Here is a 10,233-nt window from a genome sequence, read left to right on the forward strand (position 1 = left end):
TGTCTGCTGGCAGGAATGAGGAAGAGGAGGATATCCCTGATGCATACCTCCGGGAAGACTAGGTGCATGCACTTGCAGTCAAACGCACCACAACACCTCAAAGAGCAATAATAGACTCCCTATGCAACCAAGCAATCTTATCCAGGGGCTGGGGTCCTCAACTGACCTTTGACCTATAGGTGTCCTCCAAGTTGCCTGTAAAAATGTGAAGGTCCTTGAAATGTGAAGGCCAGGGGGAAATGGAAGATGTCACCAGTCCTGCTTTTATCACTAATGCTCTTCCATGTACTTTGGTTGCACATTTGATATATATAATGTGTGTGTGTGTGTGTGTAATTTTAAGCTCCAACTTCACTGTGCAATCCAGAAGCTGCACCTCCCCCACCACCACTCTTCAGACCCAGAAAAAGATGCAGATTAGCTTGTGTAAAAGGAGGAGGAGCCATTTTTTATACTGGAGTTGTGAGGCATTATGGGAGCAGATTGGTTATTATGGATACTATGCCATGACAGTCTCGTTTTACAGCCCCATACAAAATGTAAGCTGCAGTTTTAGCACTTAGCTTACCCATATTTATGTGCTTTTTTGCTGTAATTTAGGTGACTTCTGGTCTTTCTGACCACAGGGAACAAATATAAGTGCAATGTTATCGTCGTTAATTCAGTGTATTACTTTTTTTATGCCAAAATGTCAGGTTTTCTGTTGCTTAAAGCCCAATTTGTTCTGGTGTGATTTCTAAATAGTATTTTTTCCATAATACTTATATATAAAGTATTTAAATACGAAATTAGTGGATAACGAAGCAAGTAATGCAAAGGCGTTAGAGAGGGGGATCAAGGGATTTATGAGATATTCTTCTGTTTAATTTAATGGGACATTAAGATTTTTCCTGCTTGTTGGATGAATATAAATTCATTCCACTCTGCTTGGTTGTGGGTGCAGTTTTCAAGTTTCGATTTTTTTTGTCCCATTTTCTGAAATGGTGAAATTCTCATGGTACAGTTGCAGGGTAGGGTATGGGGGAGAGACAAGTGAGTGCAGGAAAACAGTGCCTTGTAATGAGTAAACAAGTAATAAAGTTTTACAATGAATGTACATGTGGAAGAATGTCATGCCTGTATTTCCCTATCGACTGGGCTGCTGCTGTCAGCCCTGACCACGGTGTCTAGCCTCTGGGCCCTGGAGATCTCATATACTTTCATTTTGCATTATCATTATTTTTTTTTATTATTATTAGTAGTAGTAGTAGTAGTACTTTTCCCCACAAACCCCTTGGTACACCACCCTCCGGTGATCCCCCCCCCCCCCTCAGCCATACTGCCCCTCCCTCTTTTTCTCACCATTTTTTTTTCTGCAAGTTCCTCATCACGCTCATCCCCCCCCCCCCCCTACTCTTACTGTGCCGTGAGTAAGCCGTCCCTTAGGAGACTAAACTTAAGAGTCCTATGCAAGAAATTGGAAAGGTTTACTTTTAATGATTTTCTGCCATCTGTTTTGGAGAAAATATTAAATGTTTTTTCGAGCCAACTGTATTTTATAGCTGTACATTTACAAGGTTTATTACCCTTTTGCTTATTTGATGTTTATCGTTACATTTACTTCTTTGACAAAGCAGATTTTATTCCGTTTCATTCAGTCATATAACTGTGATGCAGTTTGTAATTTAATGCTCACAGTGACAAGTGGAGTTCTCAGGGGTGGTGATTAACTTTGCCACTATATTCAGCTGGAATAGTTCAGTATAAAACGTGGTCCAGTATGTCATTTTTAACTAGCCAGTAGGCTTTTTGTCAGTTTTTTGTTCTCAGCGAAATTACTTGCCTCAGGCAAATGTGTGAACTTCATTTCTATCTTTGGGAGTCATCTATTTCAAAATGGATTTTAAATTCATCTATACCAGGGGTATCAAACTGCAGTCCTGGGGGGCCGGAGCCCTGTATAGCTTAGTTCTTTCCCTGTTCCACCACCAATGATTCAGCTCAAGAGCTGTGTGGTAATTAGCACAAGAAGTTGAATCATGTGTGTTAAATGAGGGGAAACCCAAAAATGGGCAGGGCTCCGGCCCCCCAGGACTGCAGTTTGACATCCGTGAATCTATAATGAGTGGAATTGCAAAATTTTCCACCTCGGCAAATGATCTTTGAAAAAGTCAGTTAATGGAGGTGATCTTACCAGCAGGCTGACTGACAGGCAAATGGGGTGCAGACAGGCATCTCACCTGAAGCGGGGGAGGGGGGGGCGGCACAGGGTGTCATGGATGCATTCAGAGCACATTCTCAGTCACGGATCGTTAATGTGGAAAGGTCGGACAAACTGACCTGACACCTGAGAACTGGTTGTGGATTGTGGATAGATTGATGAGTGACAGTCACCTCAGGTCAGAAAATGCCTCATTTTTCTCTGTTCACCTTTCCTTAACGTTCTGTGGTTAAGTCGTCTTAGAGCTATCTAAATGGAAAATGCACCTTCTAAATATCACTTCAGCCAGCAGATGGCGCTTTGAGCCCATATTTAAAAAAAACACCCAGACAAGGAATTAAGGAATAAGGGAAATAATAAACCCACAAGTGATACAGCATGCAACCTCCAGATATAAAAAAAAATGAGATATTTCAAGGTTATTTCCATAAATTAATAGTTAATCAGGTTAAGTTTGCAGACTACTGGAGAGAGCTGTATAGAGATGTATTTGAATAAGCGAGTTTACAAATGCATGTCCTCCTGTGGATCCTCACACGCCCGTGCATCATCTCTTATGTATGATGTCAGCAGAGATAAAGCACATCATCTGCCACAAGAAAAGGAGAGGCTAAACTGATGCTATATAAACACTGGGGAAGTGTATTAATGTCTGTGTGGTTACACCAACACACCGATAATAGGCTACTATGACTGCGGACCAAAAAATGTCTACGGAAGCACAGAAAGGGTATGAGAACAAGGTCAAGGGCTTCTTTAGCAGAGAGGACCCCCCGCCCCTCCTTTGCTGATTGGCCAATTAATTGTGTGATTAGTTCTGAGTAGCAGACGCCTCAGGACTGGCCTAACGGCCAATTAGCATCATGCAGGGAGATGATGAAGGCAAGAGAGATGGCGGTTACCGGCCCCTACAAGGCTTGTGTTTGGTTACTTATGGTCGCGGTTAGGGCTGGGTTGGGGTTAAGGGTGTTCTGACTGGGATTAGGGTTTTTCCCATAGACATGAATGGAGGCTCCCCACAAACCTCACGAGTGTGTATGTATGCTGAAAAGACTGTCCCATGTCCTCACATGCAGTGTGCTAATGCACCTCTGTGTGGCGCTGTGCTCTGTCATTTGTATGATTTAGGGACTCAGACAGGATTAAAAAGCTAAAGGAACATTCAGGTAGTTTTAATTTTTTATTTTTTTTTTAAATGAATGATGTTGCGTTAAATATAGGGAGGGAGATGTGGGGGGTGTGACTGTCTGGCGGTGGGGGGTATGGCGCTGCGTAGCTTCTGAGGCGCTCTACGCCTCTCGCTGTATCATTCCATTTATGGGCTTGAACATAATGGAAGAGAGGAGTCATCTGGCTAAGAACTGGACCTAAGCCAGCCGGCGAGAAGAGAGGGAGAGAAACAGAGGATGTGTAACAGCTATGGAGAGCAGAGGGAGGTGTGAAGTACACAGCAGAGTGGGTGGGGGTCAGGTATGGACATATTTTAACGGACTGGATCCCCTCTATCCAGGTAGTGATATACCTCCACAGCCAAGCCAGCTAAGGCACAGCAAAGAGCCCCAACCTGCAGCCTGTAATTTCATAACACATCACTGTCACGATATAGGTGAGTGTGCCTGGGGGGTGGGGGTCACATTGCCAGGCCGGCTCATAATCTCAGTTCAAAAACTGCAGTCAGTGTTGTCGGAGGAGGAAGTTTTCCAAAATGTTTCCAATTTGCCCCCCCGCCCAAGCCTACTCCACCCTCCCAACTCCCCCTAAAACAAACCACTGACCGTGCAGTGTGTCACAAACAAGCCCTTTACCTCCCCTCCTGGGAACAAACAACCAGTCTCTTCAGCACCCCCCGCCCCCCCGCCATCCCACGTCTGAAGAGTACTTGAGGCTCCTCGTGGTGGCTTGAAACATTCCCATGTGCGATAAAATCCCGACAACGGCAGTGCCACTGACCACCCTATTCACAGACACATCACCACAAACATGACTTCCACGGGCAGCCATTTCTCATGCCTGTTTTAAAATTGCATTTGTTTTTATGGCCCATTGTATCCTTCAATGAATTGGGAGAGTCTATGAAAATGGGGGGGGGGGGGGGGGGGGGTTTGGGACAGTAAGGTAAAGGGTCCATTATTTGACATCACAGGTCATAAAGCTTCACACATCCCGCAGCAGACTGTCAGAGGAACGAGGCCTGAGGCCTTGTCCACATCTATGGGCTCTGTCTTGGTCTGTCTTGGTCTGGAGGGGAGTGGTCTTTTAATTCATGATCTCAAACTCTGTGTTCTTTGTGCCCCTACACACAATAAGCTTCTACACAATAATTGGGCGTTTGTGTCTGATCGGAAGGTTGCCAGTTCGAATTCTGTCCTCTCTTCAGCAGAATAGTCACGCGGCCCTTGAGCAAGGTGCCCAACCCCCCCCCCCCCCCTCAAAATGCCCCTGGGGTGCCAGATAAATGCCTGACCCTGTGCTCATTTCCCAACCTTAACTCTATGTTTTTTTTGTGTGTACGTGTGTCTCAAAGTAGAAAAGATGGGATGTGCAAAAACAAGCATTCCAATGTACTTGTGCAAATCTCAAATAAAGCATCATTTCATTTTTAAAACTTCACTGCTGAAATTATGAGTCATTTTTAGAAAAAAAATAAAACAGAACAAAAATGATGGAAAAAACATAATTAGCTTAACTGATAGTGTATCAGAAAACAAAGACACAGCTTTACTGCCTTAAGAGGGGCCCGGCCTATGGCTGGCCGATGCATGTGACCACGGCTCTTAAATAAAGTTTCATGGGCATTTCACAGCCACCGTCATTCTCTTGGTGCCGGCGCCATCACAGCCCTGGTACCTGTGAGCTGAGGAAGTGAAGGTGACACAAGAACTATAGTGTACGTGTGTGCGTGTGCGCGCAATCAATCACCCAACTGCCACTGAAACAGTGTCAGCACACACACATGCACACTTGTATACATGTACTTCTGTTTGTGTACATGTGGATGTTTGTGTACCTCTATATGTGTAATCAGATCAGGTTATTATTGTTAACAAAAACTAAAACTATGCGAAAACATTTTCATAAACTGAAATAAAATAGGAAAAATACGCAACAAAAAACTATAAATAATGCTTCAAAAACTCAAATAAAAACAAGTGTCAAATACTTCACTGTTCACCACTTCACTGTTCACCACTTCACTGTTCACCACTTTGCTGATTCACCACTGGCATAAACGACGGTAGATGCTGAGTAATCTTTGGGGTTCCATTAATCCGGCGGCTGCCACATCGTCAGTGTGTCATGGGCGACAGGCCAACATCTCTGCTCAGTGGTGATGCCATCGGGGGAGGCTCATAAACCCCCCTCCAAGCTGGAAAAGGGGGCTGCATTCCCATTCTCACGTCCAAAACATGTGAGAAGAGCGGCCATGTTGGACCCAGAGTTTGAACTGAGGGGAAACTGAGGTTCAGTAGAACCTGAAGAGCCCACCATAAGAGACAATATATAGTGCCACTCCCCCCCCTCCAAAAAACTTTTCCATAACAACCACCCCTGACATACCCGTCAACAACTTTTATGTCATGGTCAGACCTCCCAAGACCAGGGCTGGATCTGTGGATAGGCAAGCTAGTGCCCGATCTGCACAAGGGGGCCCAGACAGTTCCTGGTCCGTAAAATGACACAATTCGAGTAATGATCAGATCCGGACTTTGTCCTTATTCATATGTTGAACTTTCCCTGGAAGCCAGAGTGGCCGGATCTCACCACTCAATGAAGGAACCCATCAGGTACATGAACCAACAACCTTCGGTCAGCTTCCTCCAAGGTTACCCAGTCTACAGCCCCCAATGAGCAGGGCCACTGCGCAGAGCAGCAGAACTGTTCTCTAGCATTATGACATATACATAAACAGTCAGCGCTTCCTTCTGTAAACCAGCAGCGCTATTGCCGGATATGAGCGCAGCAGCCCAGATGAGGCATGGGTGGGGGGGCGTTGGGCTCCGGGGCTGAGGATGACAGACAGGTATAAAAAACAGGGATGCGAGGCAGACAGAAACAAGGAGACGGGGACAGATGGATGAAACTGAGTGAGAAAAACAAGACGGAAACAGCGAGACCGTGGTGTGGAAAGAGATACGGAGAAGCACAAAGGGACAGTGAGCACAAAGGAAGGGAAATAAGTTTAAATTTCTTGGCCTTGTTGTTTTTTTTTACCGTGCTCTTGTCAATTTTGTTAGCTGAGTTTTTTTTTTCCTTTCCTAGACACTACATTTGCCATGACAATAGGGAGACTGAATTTAATTAAATTCACAATGAGGACAGGGAAATGTTAAGGGAAAAGAACAAAGGACGACAGGAAAGATTATGGTGGGGGGGGGTTAGGGTGGGATAGTTAAACCCACAATAAATGAGTGCATGCCTTAACTGGTGGAATGGCTCACTGGGTCACTGGGCCAGTATATGAGCACACTGTTGACAGGTGACCACTGCTCCATGCTGGGGGGAGGGAGTCACGAAGGACACCTCCAGTATAAGTTATGGCCTGCTTTTGTTTCATTCTTGGGGAAAAACACCCCCTCCCCCTTTCTTGGACCAGGGAGATGGCAGGAACCAGGAAGGGAAGACGGCCCAACCAGCATACCAGCATTTCTTCAGACAATGGGTGTGACTGATGTGACTGGAATTCATGGCTCAGGGTCGAGTCTTCATGGGCACCCCCTTTATTTAAGCTGGGGGGGGTGTGTTATGGCTGTTTTAGGGGGGCTTTGGGGGGGGGGGGGTTGTGTCGGTATGTCCTCTGGTTTTACATGTGTATTGATTCCCAATAGCAGATAGTGTTACATGGGAAATTGTTGGCTGGTACCCATATGATACCTTTCAATAGCTTAGGATCGCCACACTAAGTCAGCTTCTAAACCAAGACTCGAGTTCTTTATTGTCAATACAATTATGTACAAGTATTCAGTGCATTGAAATACCGTTTCCCAATGGCCCTCTGTGGTGCTACACATAAATACAATCATAACAAGTGTATGACACCCACAAAACAATACATAATACATATCAAAAGTGTACAAAACCATGTTTGATTTTGTACGTGTGTGCAGTGCAGTCCAAATAATGTGGAAATGTAATTGAAATAAAGACAACAAATAGCATTACTGGAGGGTACACTGGAGGGCATCTTATGGGGGTAGGGGCAGTCCTTGAGGTTGGGGGAGTCTACTAGTGGGTGCTTGGTTACTTTAAAAATGTCAGATAAAATGGCCCTTCCAATCCATCAATCCATATCCTTTCCCTAAGTCAGTGCAGTTTCTGCCCTCCTGTCCTACGTTAGCCTCCCTAGACGTGTGAACAAAGCACATGTGTGCTCGAGAGCGTATGTAGGACAGCAGAGTTCTTCCTTAATTAAACGTAAAGCGGCTTGGGCCCGTGGCCGTTTAAACCCCCAGGGCGCACCTCTTTAGCAGCGTGCTAGGATTTGTCGTTAATTTGCACACCCCTCCCAGTGCAGTTGAGGACCAATGACCCATCTCTCAGATTGGCTTTCGGGGATTACATGGGTTCCGTAAAGTGGTCTGGGGTAGTATTACCGGGGGGGCTGGATTAGACTGAAACTGGCCTGAAATACATACCCCTTCAGAACCCCCCCTCCCCCCGCCCCCAAACCAAAACACAATGATGACACCACAGTTGACAACCTTGCTCCTGTCACAATCTGCTGAGGACAGAAAAGGTTTAGTCACAAAAAGACAGGAAATTATCCTTGGGCCTTTTTCTCTTTTATTTAAGATTGGGTACCAGGGAACACATGATGTTCGTTTACACTCAAAATCATAGGATCAAAAACATTCTTGAAATCCGCTCATCTCCACTTTGTTAATCGGCTTTGACGGGGTTAAAATGATTTGCCCTTTCTGGACCAGTCTGTTGAGAACCACTTTTGGTTTGAAGATCCTGATGTTCCAGTTTTCGACCGACACTCCTGGACATGGGAGAATAGCATCAGCCATTTCTGATAGGCGTTTTTACGTTTTAGTAAAACAACTGAATGAGAAATGCAGTTTTCAGTTTTTGGTTGAAGCCCAGAATATGTAGACCCAATTCTTTAAAAAAAATAAATAAATAAAAAGATATCTAATTGGAATAAGTGGTTGAATTTCATTAGTCCTCTAACTTGCGAAGCAGATGACCTGGGTGAATGATTGCACAGTAACCTAGCAACGCATGTGTGCAATATACGGTTTGGTTGCAGGGGGGCACTGCTGATGTTGTATAGTCACCTACCCCACTGGTCCCCATTGTCCGGAAAATGCTGTAAAACCACAGGACCACGGGTATGCTGCAGGGAATATTTACTTTGGAAAAACACTGTATCACTGCTGGGTGCCATGAAGCTTCCCCTAAAGTTGTTAAAGGGGACAGCCTGAGCTGAATCACAAAGCCACCACGCTCTAGGGCAGGACTAGGCGACTTCAACAGCAAGTGTACCAAACAAGAAATCACTTGGGTCTCATGAACCACACCAAAGACTTTCTGGCAGCATAACGTAATACTGCAATATAACATTAAAAACATTACTACCTGACATACTACAGGGCTTTACCTATAAATAAAACACCATTATTATAATAATACAGTATCTGTCAGCCTAACTGTTCAATTTGCCATCAACATCAATGTCACAGAAACGCAAAGTGCCTGCAGCTGGTCCATATTCAGAAATGTGAAACATGAATACAGTAAAACAGCATTCAGATTAACAATAATTATAAAACCATCAGCAAGAGTTCCAAGCAGGCATAATGCACTTTGAAAACAGGTCCCTATCCATCAATACTAACACAATAATACGGAAGCCATCCAACTAACAATAACTGTACCTATTCATACTATTAACAATAATACCAGGCAGGCAAAAGATGACAGCAACGCCTGTACTTCACTTTCACACTCAGACCCCTCAGGAAAACTTTCAGAAAAATTAGTCATAATCTGACACATACAGTAGTGCCTCGTCACGTTGCATTCTTTTATCACAGCAATGCATTCGTTGCACAATAAGCATATCGGTTTATCTGTTCTTGCAGCTGGCAAAGTACATAAATATTCGGCAGTACATTTGCTCCGGAACTTGCGATTTTCACAAACAACCTCATGTGTTTTAGGCTTGCAGAGGGACAATGTAAACCGTGTCAAAGAAAGCTAGCTTAGCAGTCCAGGCACCGCAGTCTGCAAAGCCGCGACCGTGCAGATGCAATCATGCTGCACCCAATCACAGCGCATTAGTTAATAAAATGTGCCTTATTTTATTTATCATATTACACAAGTGCTTCAACTACTGGCAGCTTCTTGTGGGTCATGGAGGATTTCAAACAGGTCCCATACAGCTTTAGGGCTGCTAGCTGCCTCTGGGTTTGGGGACCCTAATGGCCTCTCCTTGGCTTCACTTTTGTGTTATGTCCCGTTCAGCTGGTTCACATGGCGTGTGGCTCTGTGTCCGTGATCAGAAGGTCATCGGTTCAAATTCTGTGGCCAGCAGTGTGATCAGATCACCGTCGGTTCCTCGATCAAGGCACGAAATTCCTAAAAACTGCTCCAGAGATTCCGGGGAAAAAATGGCTGACCCTGTACTCAGTTCTAATCTCACCTGTGTCTGTGCACCTCAGACGAGGGTGTAACTTTGGCTGGAACATTGGGGGGGTTGAGGGAAACATGATTATTGGGGGGGGGGGGGTTGTATTTGCTGGTTTTGATTTATGGGGGGGGCTACAAACCTCCCCCCCGTAATTTATGCCCATGACCTCATAATACAGTAAGATGGAATATGTGAAAACTAAAGAGATCCTCTGTATCAGTACATGTACTAATGACAAAATAACAAGAATCATCATTATATGCAGCTTAGCCACATTTGAGACTGTCGCAGGAATGCAGTGTGTGCGTGTGGGTACTACCTGATTACCAAAACCATACAACTGAGATCAGCCTCAAATACAGCAACAGGACATATAAAACTAAAAAACTAGATGTAC

This window comes from Paramormyrops kingsleyae, chromosome 18 (assembly GCF_048594095.1).
Source record: "Paramormyrops kingsleyae isolate MSU_618 chromosome 18, PKINGS_0.4, whole genome shotgun sequence".
Taxonomy (NCBI): Eukaryota; Metazoa; Chordata; class Actinopteri; order Osteoglossiformes; family Mormyridae; genus Paramormyrops; species Paramormyrops kingsleyae.